This window comes from Anomaloglossus baeobatrachus, chromosome 1, assembly GCF_048569485.1.
Source record: "Anomaloglossus baeobatrachus isolate aAnoBae1 chromosome 1, aAnoBae1.hap1, whole genome shotgun sequence".
NCBI classification, from domain to species: domain Eukaryota; kingdom Metazoa; phylum Chordata; class Amphibia; order Anura; family Aromobatidae; genus Anomaloglossus; species Anomaloglossus baeobatrachus.
In genome coordinates this window covers 709,538,661-709,555,149 of record NC_134353.1, presented here as the reverse complement: position 1 = coordinate 709,555,149, position 16,489 = coordinate 709,538,661, and the positions used below count along the sequence as shown (strand labels likewise).

At 54.2% G+C, this 16,489-nt stretch overlaps 1 protein-coding gene and 1 gene segment (V, D, J or C); both read left to right on the top strand.

Annotated features, from left to right (window-relative positions):
* The window catches only part of LOC142249623 (immunoglobulin lambda-1 light chain-like), a 757,490-nt gene that overhangs the window by 470,574 nt on the left and 270,427 nt on the right, over positions 1-16,489 (top strand). The window lies entirely within an intron of this gene.
* LOC142249649 (Ig lambda-1 chain C region-like) overlaps positions 1-16,489 on the top strand; it is a 609,515-nt gene that overhangs the window by 338,577 nt on the left and 254,449 nt on the right.

Genomic DNA, 16,489 nt, shown 5'->3' with positions numbered 1-16,489 from the left:
TCCCACAGAGGGATGCTCCAATGGTCCTAGAAGCTTACCATGATAAAGCAGGACACTTCAAGTGGAAGAAGTTGGAGACCCTACTCCGCGATCGGTTCTACTGGGTGCACATGCAAAAGACAGTCGAGAAGTGGTGCCGAGACTGTGGTCCGTGTAACCTGAGGCGGAAGGATGATGCCAGCCAGAGGTCTCCCCTACAGCCAATTGTCATGAAGCAGCCCCTGGAGTTGGTGGCCCTGGACCACGTGAAGTTAACACCAAGCCGGTCAGGCTATGTGTACGCCCTCACCATTGTGGACCATTACTCTCGTTTCCTGGTAGTAGTGCCTGTGAAAGACCAGACAGCCAGAACAGCAGCTAGAGCATTTCAGGCATACTTTTGTCGACCTCACGGTTATCCGGAAAGGGTACTGACTGATCAAGGTCCTGTATTCGAGGCAGAAGTGTTCCAAGAGTTCTGTAACATGTACAGCTGTAAGAAAATCAGAACAACAACGTACCACCCCCAAACCAATGGATTGTGTGAGAAGATGAACCATGTGGTTATTGATATGCTCAAGACTCTACCTCTGGAAGAAAGAAACCAATGGCCAGAGAAGTTACCAGATCTGGTAGACCTGTATAACCATATCCCAGTAAACTCGACCAACTGCAACCCTGCTTACTTGATGCGAGCAAGACCTAGCAAGTTACCTGTAGACTTTGAGATGGGAACTGTGTTACCTGAAGCGGTTCAGGAGATAGAAGATTGGGATACAGAGCGACAACAGCAGTACCGCAAAGTCCAGGAATGCGTAGAAAAGAGCCTGTCCCAAGCAAGAACGAGACAAGAGCAGAACTACAATCAAACAGCCCCAGCAACTCCCTTAGCACCTGGAGAACAGGTCCTCATGAAAAAGCGGAGGGCGCATAAATTAGATGATCAGTGGGAGAATGAACCCTACACCATTATTTCCTCCACCTTTGACAATAGTAAGGTATGCCTCATAAGCAAAGATGAAGGCAAGACCTATCAAACAGTTTCTAGAGACCGCCTGAAAGCGTGCCCTGAGCGGTGCAAAATACAAAAAGAAGTGGAAGAAGTACAAGAATGTCTCCAAATTCAGGAAAAGAGGAAGAGATGATACAAACAATCCTTGGAAAATTCCCCAAAACTTGGACCCGAATAAATAATGCCATAGTGGTACCAGTCTTGACGTTCCCGCAGTTGGTCGAGCCAGAGACCGAAGAGTTTCCAGATCCACCTAAGGAACTGTCCGCCCCAACACAAGATGACACGCCAGCAGTGGAACAGGAGAATCAACCCCCTGTCAGTGGTGAAGCTGTCGTACCCTTGGCGACTCTCAGACCACGTAGGCAATCCTCACACATACCTATCAGGGTAAGGCCTACCCGTAGTGCTGAGGTAGCAGATGCTCCAAATAGTTAGGGATAAACCCCAGAGCTACGCAGGTCCCAACGTAGCACTCGGGGACGGCCCCCTCCAAGGTATAGAGAGTAAAAAGAAAGAGTACCTATTAGAATGTAAAGTTATTTAAAATGTCTGTAATGTTGTGTATAAAATGTTTTTTTATTTAAATGATTGAGTAAATGGACAAATGGGCCACTGGACTAGACTATGGGTGGCCAACACTCTAACTGTACATAGTTAGCACCAGTGTGCTCAGCACCCCTGAAGAAAAACCCGTCCGGCGTGCATAGAGTGGGGTCATCAATGCTCTGACGCACGCCCAGAGCCTACGTTGGGGGTTTTATCGCGGCGGGTCCCCCAAGGAGCAGTGTAATGGACACCCGGCAGGGAGCCACACTGGACTCTTATAGTATTGTTTAAGTTGTAACGTTTAAGTAATGTGCCTCTCATAATGGGATGAAATGTTCTGACATGTTATGTTTTTTTTTTTGTTTCCTTCAGTCCGGGAGAACTGAGTTTAACTAAGGGGGAGTGTGGCACCCCAGGACCTTGTCGCCACAACAGCATTGCCCCTCCAAAGGGTTAATGCTGAGCCTGGAGGTAATTGGGGGAATCTTTGGCCAGTAAGTTCAACATCCAACGTAGTTTCTCCCTAAGCCAGCAGGGGGAGCGCTGAACCTGGAGTTCCAGGGAGCATTCCTTAAGACTGACCTGAGGGAGGAGTTAGAGTTCAGTCTGTAGAGAGAGAGCAGAGAGTCCAGACGCAGAGTGTGCTGTCTTGTGGAACTGGGGCCTGGAGTTGGAATAGCTTGGCCCAGTGAAGCAAGATTTGCAGAGAGGCACAGAAGAGACTCAGACATCGGAGTCTGTGGTTGCCAGGGTATAAAATCCTTCCCTGGTGGCCGAATCCGGAGGGCAGGAGAGCTGCAAGCCCCCTGGCCCATCAGCAATCTGGAGGTACAGCTGCAGTCCAAGGGCCCGGTGTGGACTCCAGCAGAGAAGCACCTGAGAGGGCCTGCGCAGCCTACCACAAAGAAAAAGGGACGAACCACCGGTCCCAGCAGCAAGAGGGCCATTGCTAAATTCAGAGTGCAGGGTCCTGTAGAAGAAAAGAAAGAACAGGGAGTAGGCCTCATACTCAACTGGCCAAGGAGATCACCCCCAGACACTTCCAGGCCGGCCGGATCACCTTTACCACCTGTGACGGTCTCCCTGGACTACACTGTTGCCAAGTAAAAGAGGAGAAGGTAAAGAGACTACTGATTGTGCCTGTTTCTTTCACTGCCTGTCGGCCCTGCACCGTATTATTCACACAACATCACACCATAGACTCTCACGAGCACCAACTGTTGCCCCGGGGTACCGCTCCACCTGTGGGGAGCAGGACCATCCAAGCTCCCATTCCATCAGCCCTGGAGGCCCCCCTACAGCATCGGCTGCTTAATAGCCGCAAACCACAGGTTGCGTCACGACATCCATAAACTATATTCACCAGCCCTATTTAATTAACACCCACCAGGGCCACAGAGTCGGGCCCCGCCACCACTGACGACCCCCGGACTAGTCCGGCCCGGCACCGGGTGTCCCATAGCCCTGAGGTGGGCGAGTCATACACACAAAGCTGTCAATCAGTGGTGTGGGCGGGATTATATTCCAAATGAAATTGGGGCATTCAAAACTTCTAGTTGATTTCTAAAAAAAAAAAATATCAGCATTTAGATAACAGGTAGATCGGCAGCAGATAAAATAATAAATCTTTTATAACTGCAGCAAGCAGACCAGTAACCATACCTCCCATCTTTTGAAGAAGTGAAAAAGGGACAAATTTCAGTTTACAGTTCAAGCAATGTACTGTAGATTGGATTTCTATAAATATCATGCCCACTGGGCTTCTTTCTTCTGCCAAACAAACCTGAGTATGCAATCAAATCATTTATGAATTGTGTCGCGGGCGGAGGGACGCGCTCACCACGCTCGGGTCCGGGGCTTCTGCTGCTGCTGCTCGGTGGCTCGAGCGGTGGGCCGGACCTGGGGACTCGAGCAGCGCTCCTCACCCGTGAGTGAAAAGGGACGGTTTATTTGGGGAGATAGTTCGTGACGCCACCCACGGGTCGTGGTGATAAAGGGCACCACCGCTGTGGTGACGGGGATCCCGGGAGCGATGGTAGGGAGCAGCTAGGGTGTCGTCCCCTCCGTGGGTAGGGGTTGGTGTTCCCGGGGCCCGAGATGATGCGGGGAGGCTGGATGGCTGGGGTGCAGGGTTGCAGGGGCAGCGCGGCGCAGTGCCGGATGGCACTGTTGTACTCACTCAGGCAGTCAATGACAGAGTTTCTGGTAAACCGAACGGCTGGATGGACGGGTCCCGCAGCCGGCTGCAGTGTTTTCCCCCTGACCCTGGGTTGGTATTGTGAGTCCTTTCCTGCACCTTCTTGTACGCTTCTCCTGTGCTCCGGTTTCCAGCTGGCTCTCCGGTTCGGTACCGGACGAGCCCACCACCCTGTCCCAGCTACCACCGGTTCTCTCTTCCTCTGCCTGGACTTGTCTGAACTTGTTTTCTGCCTCAGGCCAGCTAGACTCCTCGGTGGGCGTGCCCATCTGCCTGACTCCGCCCACCTGGTGTGTCTGAACCCAAGGGAAGAAATCAGGTCTCACTGGGGATGACTGCTGTGAACTGCTGGGGGTGGGTGTGTGTGTGTGTTGTTACCTGTGACCCCTGGCTAGTCCAGGCTGTCACAATTGCATCTGCCTCAACTTCCAGCAGGAATGCAGGGAATCAGAACTTGGAGCCTAATCCTGTCACGGTGCCTCCAACGACTCCGGCAATCCACAGGTTTATAGGCAAATGTAAAAGGGAATACAGTAATAGGGGAAGCTAAATAGGTGGTCGCAGGAGCTGATTCCGTAGTCCAGTTATGTGTAGTGGCTAAGCTCCCTTGATAGGTTTCACTTGACGCATCTATAAGGGATAAGCAGGTTAACAGGTTCTACCCCCCATACCCTATTTACTTAAATAAAGACGATAACTACGACTTTATTGCAAGGAATGGCCACAGCTTTTATTTAACCGTATATATGTATACCAAACTCGTGGCTCAACATGCCACCCATTGTTAAACATAACCTTTATACATATATACCCTTATAACCAAAACCACCGATAGATCCATCCGAGAGGGAAACAACCATCATTCTTAACCCCCCGGCCGTAACCTCCAAACCGGCCCAGAGGACCACCTCGGCCGTGACCAACCGGCCCAAGGTGAGGGGTAATAACGTTCCATCGTTAATTACCCCCACCCAGAACCTGCAGGACCTCCGCCTGCAAGTTCCCATCCCCTCCGAAGCCACTCCCCTTGAGCGACTTCGTACCAACCAACCGACTGTCGGTACTCCCAACCTCTCAGACGGACCTATCCCCCCGCTGTGACAACAAAACAAACATTTTTCTTTTTTTTTTTTTTTTTTTTGTTTTTTTTTTGACAAAAAAGCCATCACCCCCTTTGTAGTTCTTTTTTTTTTTTTTTTTTATATATAATAAGGGCGGGCGGGTGGGCACAAAGTTCAAGCGACGAAAGGGGAGGTAACACACTTTACATTCTCTTTATACCTCAAACTGCGCCCCCACCCCTTCCTTGCTCTCCACCAATCCCCCCTCCAGTACCAACCACCAATCCCATGCCCCCATCTATCTCCCTCATCCCCAACCAAAACTTTTTAACTCCTTACTACCCTGCACCCTCCCGATCGTCATGGGCCTGCTCACCCCTATGGGGCTCACTGCCCTTCTTGACGCATCTATAAGGGATAAGCAGGTTAACAGGTTCTACCCCCCATACCCTATTTACTTAAATAAAGACGATAACTACGACTTTATTGCAAGGAATGGCCACAGCTTTTATTTAACCGTATATATGTATACCAAACTCGTGGCTCAACATGCCACCCATTGTTAAACATAACCTTTATACATATATACCCTTATAACCAAAACCACCGATAGATCCATCCGAGAGGGAAACAACCATCATTCTTAACCCCCCGGCCGTAACCTCCAAACCGGCCCAGAGGACCACCTCGGCCGTGACCAACCGGCCCAAGGTGAGGGGTAATAACGTTCCATCGTTAATTACCCCCACCCAGAACCTGCAGGACCTCCGCCTGCAAGTTCCCATCCCCTCCGAAGCCACTCCCCTTGAGCGACTTCGTACCAACCAACCGACTGTCGGTACTCCCAACCTCTCAGACGGACCTATCCCCCCGCCACAGACCGGCCAAGTGACCACCTTACTTGGCCCGGGCCCCCCACACCCCAAGTGCTTGCTCCAGGCCATCCCTCAAACCCAACATCCATAAATCCAGACCCACATCGGTCAGGTGAACTCCATCTCCCCTTAGGTACTGTTCCGTGGACTCCTCCAATTCTCTATGCCGCACCACCAAACCACCATTCCGTGCCACAAACCTGCCAATTGCCCGGTTCAGCTTACTCCGAGCCCTATTAATACGGTCCACCGACCTACCAAAACGCCACTGCGTCCGAGCTATGATGTCCGACCAAACGATCACAATGCCCGGGAACGCCCTCCACAAATGTAACAGGTCCAACTTTATGTCCCTTTTCAATTCCCTTGCCGACCTTACTCCCAAATCATTCCCACCCACGTGTAAAATTAACACATCCGGGTCACGATCCATACGGCTATAATAAACCACCTCTGGGCGCACCCTACCCCAGGTCATGCCCCGAATTCCCAGCCACTTTACTCGGGCCTCCGTCACCGACACTCCAAGCTGCCGACCATCGTGACGCACATCCACCCGCAACGCTCCCCAATACACGTAGGAGTGCCCGAGGATCCACACAAGGCATGGCCCTACAAAATATAAACACCACGAATAAAACAGCAACAGCCAAGAAAATTGTCACATACCAGCATCAAAACACAAAACAGGAATTCCCCACCCCCGAATCATCATCTGACCAAATGAGGCCTAATGTACAAGCGAAACCTGGAAGACTCCCACCTCCCAATCCGCCGGATACAATCCTCACTCAAACCCCACCTGGCGGCTTCCGTTGCCGCCCCAATCCGGAAGGAGTGAGACCCGTATTCACTTGGCTCCTCCCCCACCCGAGCTAAGGCCATCTTCAGCACCGCAATGAATTGGTAACGCGACAAGGCCAATCCGTCCGCATGCCGCAGGAAAACGCCCGGGTAACCTCCGCGTACCTTTATAAACTCCGAAACCTGTACCACCGGGCACAGTTGGTGTCCCGGTAACGCAAACAACACCACTAAGCGCCCCCGCCCCCTCTGATCCGTCTTCGAAAAACGAAGCCGACATTCCACTCTATCCTCCCCCAGCATTACATCCTCCATCATCAAACCACCCATTGCTTGCTTAGTCGGGCTGACCAATTCACCAATGCGAAAGGCCCCAAAAAACGCCAATACAAAAGCTACCGAAAACAACCCCCTCTCAAAAGGAGACGAACACAATTCCCCCAAACATCCCACTAAACGCCCCAACACAGGCAATGACACCGGCCGCCTCATGTCACGCGACTGGGCCCCTTTCCGAAAACCCTTCATTGCCTGCCGCACCAAAAAATCCTTAGTCGCATCCCGGACCCCTTGCATCTGAAACAGGAAGGCCAATGCCGCCAGCTTGCCACCCATCACCGAAACGGACCGACCTGCCGAAAAATCCCCACTAATTAACATCAGGACCCCCAACACTCGGTCTTTGTAACCCGACTCCACGAAGTCCCTTCTTTCCAACTCTGCCCATTCCTTCCACACCGCCTGATATCGGCACCAAGTAGCCTCAGACACCGCTCTCCTAATCCCCTCAAAAGCTACACCGATGCCAGGTCCCACAGCCCGTCCGGGCAAGGTTCTCCATCCGCGTCCGCTCCCGGCACCAGCTTCCTGATCCTGCAAAACTGAAACCGTGATAACGCGTCAGCCACCTCGTTTCGAATCCCTGGCACGTGCCGAGCCACCACGCAAATGTTCAACTCCAAACAACGCAACACCAAGTGCCTTAAATACCCCACAACCGGCGGGGACTTTGCCGACAGCGCATTGATGGAATGCACCACCGCCATGTTGTCACAATGCATGCAAACCCTTCTTCCGGAAAAATCGGGGCCCCATAACTCCACTGCTACAATTATGGGAAACAATTCCAGCAGCGCCAAATTCCTCACCAGACCTGTTTCCACCCAAAGCTTTGGCCATTTTCCAACACACCAGTGCGTCTGAAAAATTGCCCCAAAACCTGTTGCTCCAGCCGCATCAGTATACAACTCCAACTGGCTATTGGACAAAGCCTTGCTCATCCAAAGAGTCCGACCGTTGTACCGGTCCAAAAACTTCTCCCAAACCAACAAATCCCCCTTCATCACTTTTGTCACTCTGACAAAGTGATTCGGAGCTCTTACCCCCGCGGTTGCACTTGCCAGCCTCCTTCAAATCCAGAAGCTTCCCCTCAGGCAATCGGCATTCCATTGCCAGTGTATCAATTTCAATACCTAAAAAACATAGAGCAGTCACCGGCCCTTCTGTTTTTTCTTTTGCCAACGGAATACCCAGGCTCCTCGCAATCCGCTCTAACGTAAATAACAACAAGGAGCAAACCGAAGAGCCCGCCGGACCCACGCAAAAGAAGTCATCCAAATAGTGAATCACTGAATGGACCCCTGCCACGTCCTTGACTACCCATTCCACAAAGGTACTAAATGCCTCAAAATGTGCACACGAAATGGAACAGCCCATCGGCAGGCAGCGATCCACATAGTATTCCCCATCCCACATACACCCCAAGAGATGAAGACTCTCTGGATGCACCGGAAGTAAACGAAAAGCTGCTTCCACATCCGCCTTTGCCATTAGGGCCCCCCGCCCGGCAGCCCTTACCAGCTCCAATGCCTTATCAAAGGATACATAAGAAACTGCCGACAACTCTGGTGATATCCCACCATTCACCGACAATCCCTCCGGATAAGATAAATGATGGATGAGCCGAAATTTGTTCGGCTCTTTCTTAGGCACCACCCCAAGGGGGGAAATCCTTAAATTGGAGAATGGCGGGTCCTGGAATGGACCCGCCATCCTCCCCAACTCCACCTCCTTTTGCAGCTTTTCCTTCACCACCGCTGGATGTTCTTTTGCGGACCTCAAATTCCCCGGGCGAAACACCGGCGCCTCAGATTCAAACGGAATCCGAAAACCTTCTGTAAAACCACGTGCCAACAATTCCGCCGCTCTAACGTCCGGGTACCTATTTAGATAGGGAAGCATCGCCTCTACCCTCACTGGCGTCCTCCCTTTTTCCAGACCCCTCCCCCGCCTTTCCTTTTCCTTTCTTAAAGCACCTTGCCAGGGAGTGAGAACCTCCACATCCGGAACACTCATGTTTGAAACGACATGAGGCCCCGAACTTACACTGGCCCTCGTTATATTGCCAACAAGCCCCCTTTTTCTGTCCAGCCGGGGACCCGCCGCTCGCACCCGGGCTCCCGGCACCACCTCGAAAGGGCTGAGCCGGAGCCGTCATTAGCCGCATCCACAAAGAAATATCTTTGTGTCCCCACTGAACACCAGGCCGCAGAGCCTTCCGTTGCCGGAACTGTTCGTCATATCTTAACCACCTTAATCCGCCGTATACTCTATACGCCTCCCCTATCGCATCCATATAACCGAATAGAGCGGAACAATGCTCCGGCTCCTTTTCCCCAATCACGCTAGCCAAGATCGCAAAGGCCTGCAGCCAATCGGTAAACGTCCTCGGGATCAACCTATACCTCCGTTTTTCCTCATCCTCCTTCTCCTTTTTTGTATCACTGGGCTTCACCTTATCCAAATTAAACTTCTCCAGGGGAAGCAGGGAAAAAATTTCCACATACTCCCCTTTCCAAATCTTGTCCCTCACTTCCTTTTTTAAATGAACCCCCAACTGACCTTCAAAACACACATAAATTTCACTCCGCGCCCTATCATCCAACCGCACAACCTCATCCTCTCTTTTTCCTTTTCCGCCTCTTTACTCGCACCCACGGCAGCCACCCCACCGGCCGCCTGTCCCGCATCTACCGCCGCGGTAGTGTCCCGCGCCGCAACCTCACGCCCCGGCGCCTCTGTCTGCACTACCTCCGAGGGGGCCACCCACGCCCCCACTGGCGCCCCAGGCCCAATCCGACTACCCCGTTCCGCCGACAACCCCTGCAACACCCCCAAAAGCTGCCCCCAAAAAAATCCGGGCCCGGTAGACCAGATTGACCGACCGCACTCGCCCCTTGCGCAACACTTCCCGCGGAGGAACCCCCTCCCCCGCCCGCACTACCCACAGCATTAAACATTTCTGTCGCTCGCTCACCAGGCTGCCGTTGCACCGACGTTGGCACAGCCGTGCCCCGATCATCCTGCTGTCGCTCCGTCCGGCCTGTCGCTGCCATCGACTCTTCATCCCCTCCGGAGTCCGAACTGCCGCTGCCGGCCACAGGGGGGACCAGCGAGGGGACAGCCCGCACCTGGCGGCCGTCGACCCCCACGGTCACCGCACCCCGCTCCTCCGGACGCCTCCTGCTGGACCTCAGTCTCTTGGCACGACGTGGCGCCGTACCGCCGTCCATCCCTGCTGGCCTCCGGTATCCTTGCTGCGCCGCTGATGCGTCCTCCCTGCTCATTGGGCTCCCTCCCTGCCGACTGCGGGATTGCCGTCCCGCCTCTGACAAACGCCGGGAAACCCCCCCAGCCCGATCCTCGCCGGAGGGGACCGTAATCCGGGACCGGACCATGGCCGCCGGGCCGCCGCACTCTTCTCCCGCTCGTCTCTGCCCGCCGCCGCACTCCACCTCCACTATCCGTCCTGAGTCGCTCCCCTGCCGTCTGCAGGGAGTCTCCACCGCCAATCCGATCCGCTGGGCTCCACCCCCGGCCCGCACATCACCGGGGGTTGCCGCTACTCCGCTCCGGGACCTTGCAGGCCGCGGACCGGAAGTAGGCCTCGCCGAAGCTCCGCCCACCTCCGACCCGCGGGATCTCCGGCGAGGATTCCTCCCGGCAACCGGCAGCTCCACCACAGCAGACGCGGGGCTCCCTCGTGCCGGAGGGTCCCCGAAGGGGCTCCTTGATCTCCTTCTCCCCCCTCCGCTGGGGGAGTAGCGCACCGGCGGCCGTGACCGCCGAGCACGTAGAACAGGCCCGGGCGCAGGAGCAGCAGGAATCACCGCTCCAGCACCGCAAACCGCCGCCAGCTGATCCCGTAGTACGTCAGCACCCAGGACCTCAGCAGCCCCACGCACTAAGTCCATTAAAGCAGTCAGGTCAGCCATCGCAGTGGGCTGCAGCACAAACGTCCTGGGGCACAAAGTTCAAGCGACGAAAGGGGAGGTAACACACTTTACATTCTCTTTATACCTCAAACTGCGCCCCCACCCCTTCCTTGCTCTCCACCAATCCCCCCTCCAGTACCAACCACCAATCCCATGCCCCCATCTATCTCCCTCATCCCCAACCAAAACCTTTTAACTCCTTACTACCCTGCACCCTCCCGATCGTCATGGGCCTGCTCACCCCTATGGGGCTCACTGCCCTTCTTTCATGTGGTTCCTGATATGCGCAGACACCCAGCTCATATGGCCTGAGGTGGTAGCCTGGGTGAATGCAATCCCACAAGAAACACAGACATAGGTTTCATGAACAAAGAGAGGGAACGTCTACTCCACATAAATTGCAGTGCTGACAATACACACTTTAAGCCGGTCCATATAACAGTTTCCACAACCTATATTACAGTTCTTTCCTTTGCAGAATTAACTCTTCTTCATCCAAGCTCTGAAAGAATGTTAGCATCTTGGTATCTATAACTGTCTTGGCTTTGAGCAATTCGTGGGCTTTCTGGATCTTGCTATTGTTCGGGGTCTACCGTGATCTACATACATAATTAACAGTTGTGGATGTACACCTATTCCTCACCATTCATCGCGCCACTGTCCGTTGCGCAGTAGCAGTTCGAACGATGCTCCGGCTTCCAGGTCCTCACTGCACGCACGCACACAGACACACACACACATGAGCACATATACACACAGCAGACACAAATGGAGACACCGAGCACATACACACACATAGCGCACATGCATGTATACACTGAACACAGACACACACACTGCTGTTACTCACCTGTCCGGGGCCGCCGCTTCTGCTGTCAGCGCTTTACTGCAGTTGAATGATTTTTGGTGCCGTAAAGCATTCAACTGCAGTAAAGCCATAGGATCTTGCAGCAGCCAATCCGTACACCGGACGCTATCACGGAGTGGTCCGTGTGCTGCAGCTGGAGGCACTGCGGGCACGGAGGACAGGTAAGACACTGCATAATAGGGGACAGAAGGGAACCAGCAGGAGCACATTACTAAACAATGTGCTCATTACTGCAGGGGACATCAGCCCCCCCCACGAGATCTTTATGCTCCCAGCCCCTCATCATATCTGTATGCCCCTAGCCCCCCCACCAGAACTGTATGCCCCCAGCCCCCCCACTAGATCTGTATGCCCCCAGCCCCCCCACCAGATCTGTATGACCCCAGCCCCCCCCACCAGATCTGTATGCCCCCAGCCCCCTCCCACCAGATCTGCATGCCCCCAGCCCCCCTCCCCAGATCTGTATGCCCATAGCCCCCTTCACCAGATCTGTATGTCTACAGCCCCCACCAAATCTGTATGCCCCCAGGCCCACTCACCACTGCTTCTGTCAGCACCACTAAGCATAGACAGGTGTTCATTTCACCGCACTCCCGATGCAATAGCATCGGGCCTATTTCTAGTTTAGATTAAATGGCAGCCTGGATTTTCCCTTTCCACAGAGAGTTTCATTCTTCTTACCAGACACAGTCACTTGAGGATATAAATGACTGGAAGTAGGCCACCGACCCCAGCGTTCATACACCTCTCCCACCAAACTCAGTCCTCACCTCCTAAGTCCTCAGCCACAGACAGACATATTTCTAATTTTTTGCCGTACGAAAAGGACCTGGAAATCTCCTCACTGCTGCTTCACTTCCTTTTACCATATAAGGCAAAGGTAGTTTTGAGAAATCCAGCAGAGGTCACTGCAGCCCAGGCCCAGGAGCTGCGGTGGAGGGAGACCGTCGAAAGGAAACCAACTGAAGGGACTGCCGTCACGACCTCCGTAGTATGCGGGATCGGCTGGAGACCATCACAGCGGGGATCGGCACGTCCAGCGTCCGTTTCTGACCTGTAAGTAAAGGGGACCTTGAACTGAACCGCTTGTGTCATCTCGTTACTGCTGGCGCTCTCACTATCACGCCCTCAGCGCTAATAGCGTTTGAGAGACTACTACTCCCACTGTCATCCTCTCTGGGGCCTAACTCTGCCAATGGAGAGCTGTACCAACTGAGCTGCGTAGTCATCCGCCTCAGAAGAGAGAAGCAATACTGCAGCGGTGGATAACCTTGGCCGCACACCATGGGTGGTGTAACGAACAACTACCCCATTATCCCCATCCCCAAAGCCTTTTATTGACACCAGTGGGTCACGGGACCGGGTGAGGCCACCGTGGCGACCCAGCAGCAGAAGCACTGGAGTAGAACCTGACCCCGTGGGCACGTCATCCTTGGCGTCACAAACAGGATATCATGCCCGCAATTGCGGGTACTGTGCGCCTTCGAAAGAACTGTGTAAAACGTTTATTGAAAATAACAGTCACCATTACTGGTGCAGCGTGGGAAAAGAAGGGGACGTGCCATCGTCGGAGGAGGCTAGAGAAGTGCGCAAAAGAGGAGCCCCGCTGCCAGAGATAGGTGGAGAGACCAGAAATGTCCACTGAGGAGGAAAATCAAAAGGTACCTGTAGCCATAGCTGCTGCACCAATACTGCCGCTCACGATGCCGTATATTCCGGGAGCATCATGATTACCATAGTATTCGGGGGAGTCGTACACCTTAACCGACTTCAAGGAGAGACTGTACAGCTACTTTCGGGAGTATCCTCTGATTGACCATAAAGAAGCCAGTATCCTGATAGGTCATCCCCGAGCGATGATGAGAGCCAGTGAGCAGGTCCTGGGTGGGGACCCCGTTGCCGATCTTTGACTTCAGATGCTGTAGCTGATGAGAAATATGGCTGCTCTAACCAAGGTCGTACAGTCCCAGCAGGCAGCTTCACCACCAGTAACCATTGAGCTGGCCACTAGTGCAGATGATGTTCCATGGTGGTGGCGCGGGAAAAGCGCGTTGCCATCAGTTCCGGATAGCTATGATTCCAACGGACAGCCAATTTGTCGCCGCTGTGATGCTCAGGGATGTCCCTACAATGGACAGAACCTGGGGCCAGGAGCTGGTGTCGAGGTAGCGGTTAAGAAAGAATAAAGGCCCCTTTACACGCAACGACATATCTAACGATATATCGCCGGGATCACGGATTCCGTGACGCACATCCGGCATCGTTAGCGACGTCGTTGCATGTGACACCAACAAACGGCCGTTAACAATGAAAAATACTCACCTTATCGTTGATTGTTGACACGTCGTTCATTTTTAAAAAATCGTTGATTGTTGAGGACGCAGGTTGTTCGTCGTTCCCGAGGCAGCACACATCGCTGATTCGCTATGTGTGACACGTCGGGAACGACGAACTACAGCTTACCTGCGGCCGCCGGCAATGAGGAAGGAAGGAGGTGGGCAGGATGTTACGGCCACTCATCTCCGCCCCTCCGCTTCTATTGGGCAGCCGCTTAGTGACGCTGCTGTGACGCCACACGAACCGCCCCCTTAGAAAGGAGGTGGTTCGCCGGCAACAGTGACGTCGCTAGGCAGGTTAAGTACGTGTGATGGCTCCGAACGATATTGTACGCCACGTACAGCGATTTGCCCGTGACGCACAAACGACGGGGGCGGGTGCACTCACTAGCGATGTCGCTAGCGATATCGCTGCGTGTGACGGGGCCTTTAGACTGCTGAGGTAAAGTCCCTGTAAATAGTTTGCCTTATGGAACTAGAAAGGAGTTAATAAGTGTTGAATGGATAGCTGGGCCATCGGACTTGGAATGGAAAGGACTCTACATATAAATATGTTGTGTGGCGCCCTGGACTAGCCAGGGGCCACAGGTAACAACACACACACACCCCCACCCCCAGCAGGTCACAGCAGTCATCTCCAGTGAGACCTGATTTCCTCCCTCGGGTTCAGACAGACACACCAGGTGGGCGGAGTCAGGCAGATGGACACGCCCACCGAGGAGTATAGCTGGTCTGAGGCAGGAAACAAAGCAGACAAGTCCAGGCAGAGGAAGAGAGAAGAGGTCTGCAGAGAGGCAGACGCAGACTGGGGCCTAGGTTGGAGCCTAGGTCCCTCGTGTAGCCGGTGGGGCAGACGGTAGTGGCCGTCTGCAGGAGCCGGGAAGACAGTCTTGGTGGAACTGTAGGTAGCCGGGACAGGGTAGTGGCCTGTCCGGTACCGAACCGGGGAGCCAGCTGGAAACCAGAGCACAGGAAGAGCGTACATGAATGTGATCAAAAGGACTTACACTACCAACCTGGGGTCAGGGGAAAAACACCGCAGCCGTCTGTGAGACCCGTCCATCCAGCCGTTTGTTTGACCAGAGACTCCGTGTAAATTATTGGCTGAGTGAGTACCACCGTGCCGTGCGGCACTGCACTGTGTCCGCGACCCTGCACCTACCCAGGCCCCGTATCCCGCCTGCCATCCTCCCTAACCCTCACCGGGCCCCGGGACAACCAAACCCCCTACCCACGGAGGGGAGAACCAACATCCAAGCTGCTCCCTGTCATCGCTCCCGGGATTCCCGTCCAGAGCAGCAGTGGTGTCACCAATCTCACCACAACCATGGGTGGCGTCACGGACAATATCCCTAAACCCAAACCACCCCCCTTTTCACTCACGGGCGAGGAACGTCGCTCGAGTCCCTGGGAACCGGCCCACCGCTCGAGCCACCACCGAGCAGCAGCAGCCGGACCCGAGCAGTGGGTGAGCGAAGCGTCCCCTCCTCCGCCCGTGACAACTTGGCGTCATGAACAGGATCTTACCGCTCTGCCGTCTGGTAGAGGTGCGCCTTGTGACCGCCGGAGGTGTCCGGCTGAAAATCCTGAGAAGCCGCCATTTTGGACGCAAAAAGTCCCCGCTCGAGCGTCTCCTCGAGCAGTGGAGGCGCGAAAACCAAAACCCCGCCCCTGTAGAGGAGGAGCCAGAAAAAGACTAAGGGGGACGGATGACGTCTAGCCGCATGTGAACCGCGGCTGTGGAAGCAGGGACGCCAGGACTCTGCAAGTACTTGGTTCCTGGAGCACCGCTGCACGAGATGTCCCGTCCGTCCGGCACCACTGAAACCTCAGTGCCCATGACCGCGGCCAACGCCCCCGACCGACCCGTTACCCGTCACCGGTAGCTGAGCTCGCAGCGTCTGTGAGGGAGGGCCCAGACCTGGGGTCCCCAGGCCTTACCTTCGTCACCGCCCTGCCACCGGCCCCGGCTTCCATCCCGGCCGCACCGCTGATGATGACGGCCTCGGCAGTCCGCCCGGTCACGATGGAGATGACGGTGGCTCCGGCAGTCCACCCGGCCGCAACGGCAGCGAAGTACCCATCCCGTTAACAAATCTGGGCCTGTTCCTGGACTGGGGTCAAGGGGTGCTGCCCACTTCTTAGGGGCAGCATCAGGGCCAGGTTGTTTGGGTGGGTGACTGAAGGACCCGTTCCGTTGTTATTATTAAAAGTGTTTTATTGTTGTTGTAACGGTTGAAGTGATATGCCTCCCGTAAGGGAAGTTTTATGAAAAAAAATTGCATGTGTGAAAATGTTTTAAAATGTTTTATTCTTTTTCAGTTTGTGAAAATAAAACCGGTGATGGACGGGCAGCCCGCGGACGGTCTGCATTTAACCAAGGGGGAATGTGGCGCCCTGGACTAGCCTGGGGCCACAGGTAACAACACACACACACCCCCAGCAGGTCACAGCAGTCATCTCCAGTGAGACCTGATTTCCTCCCTCGGGTTCAGACAGACACACCAGGTGGGCGGAGTCAGGCAGATGGACAT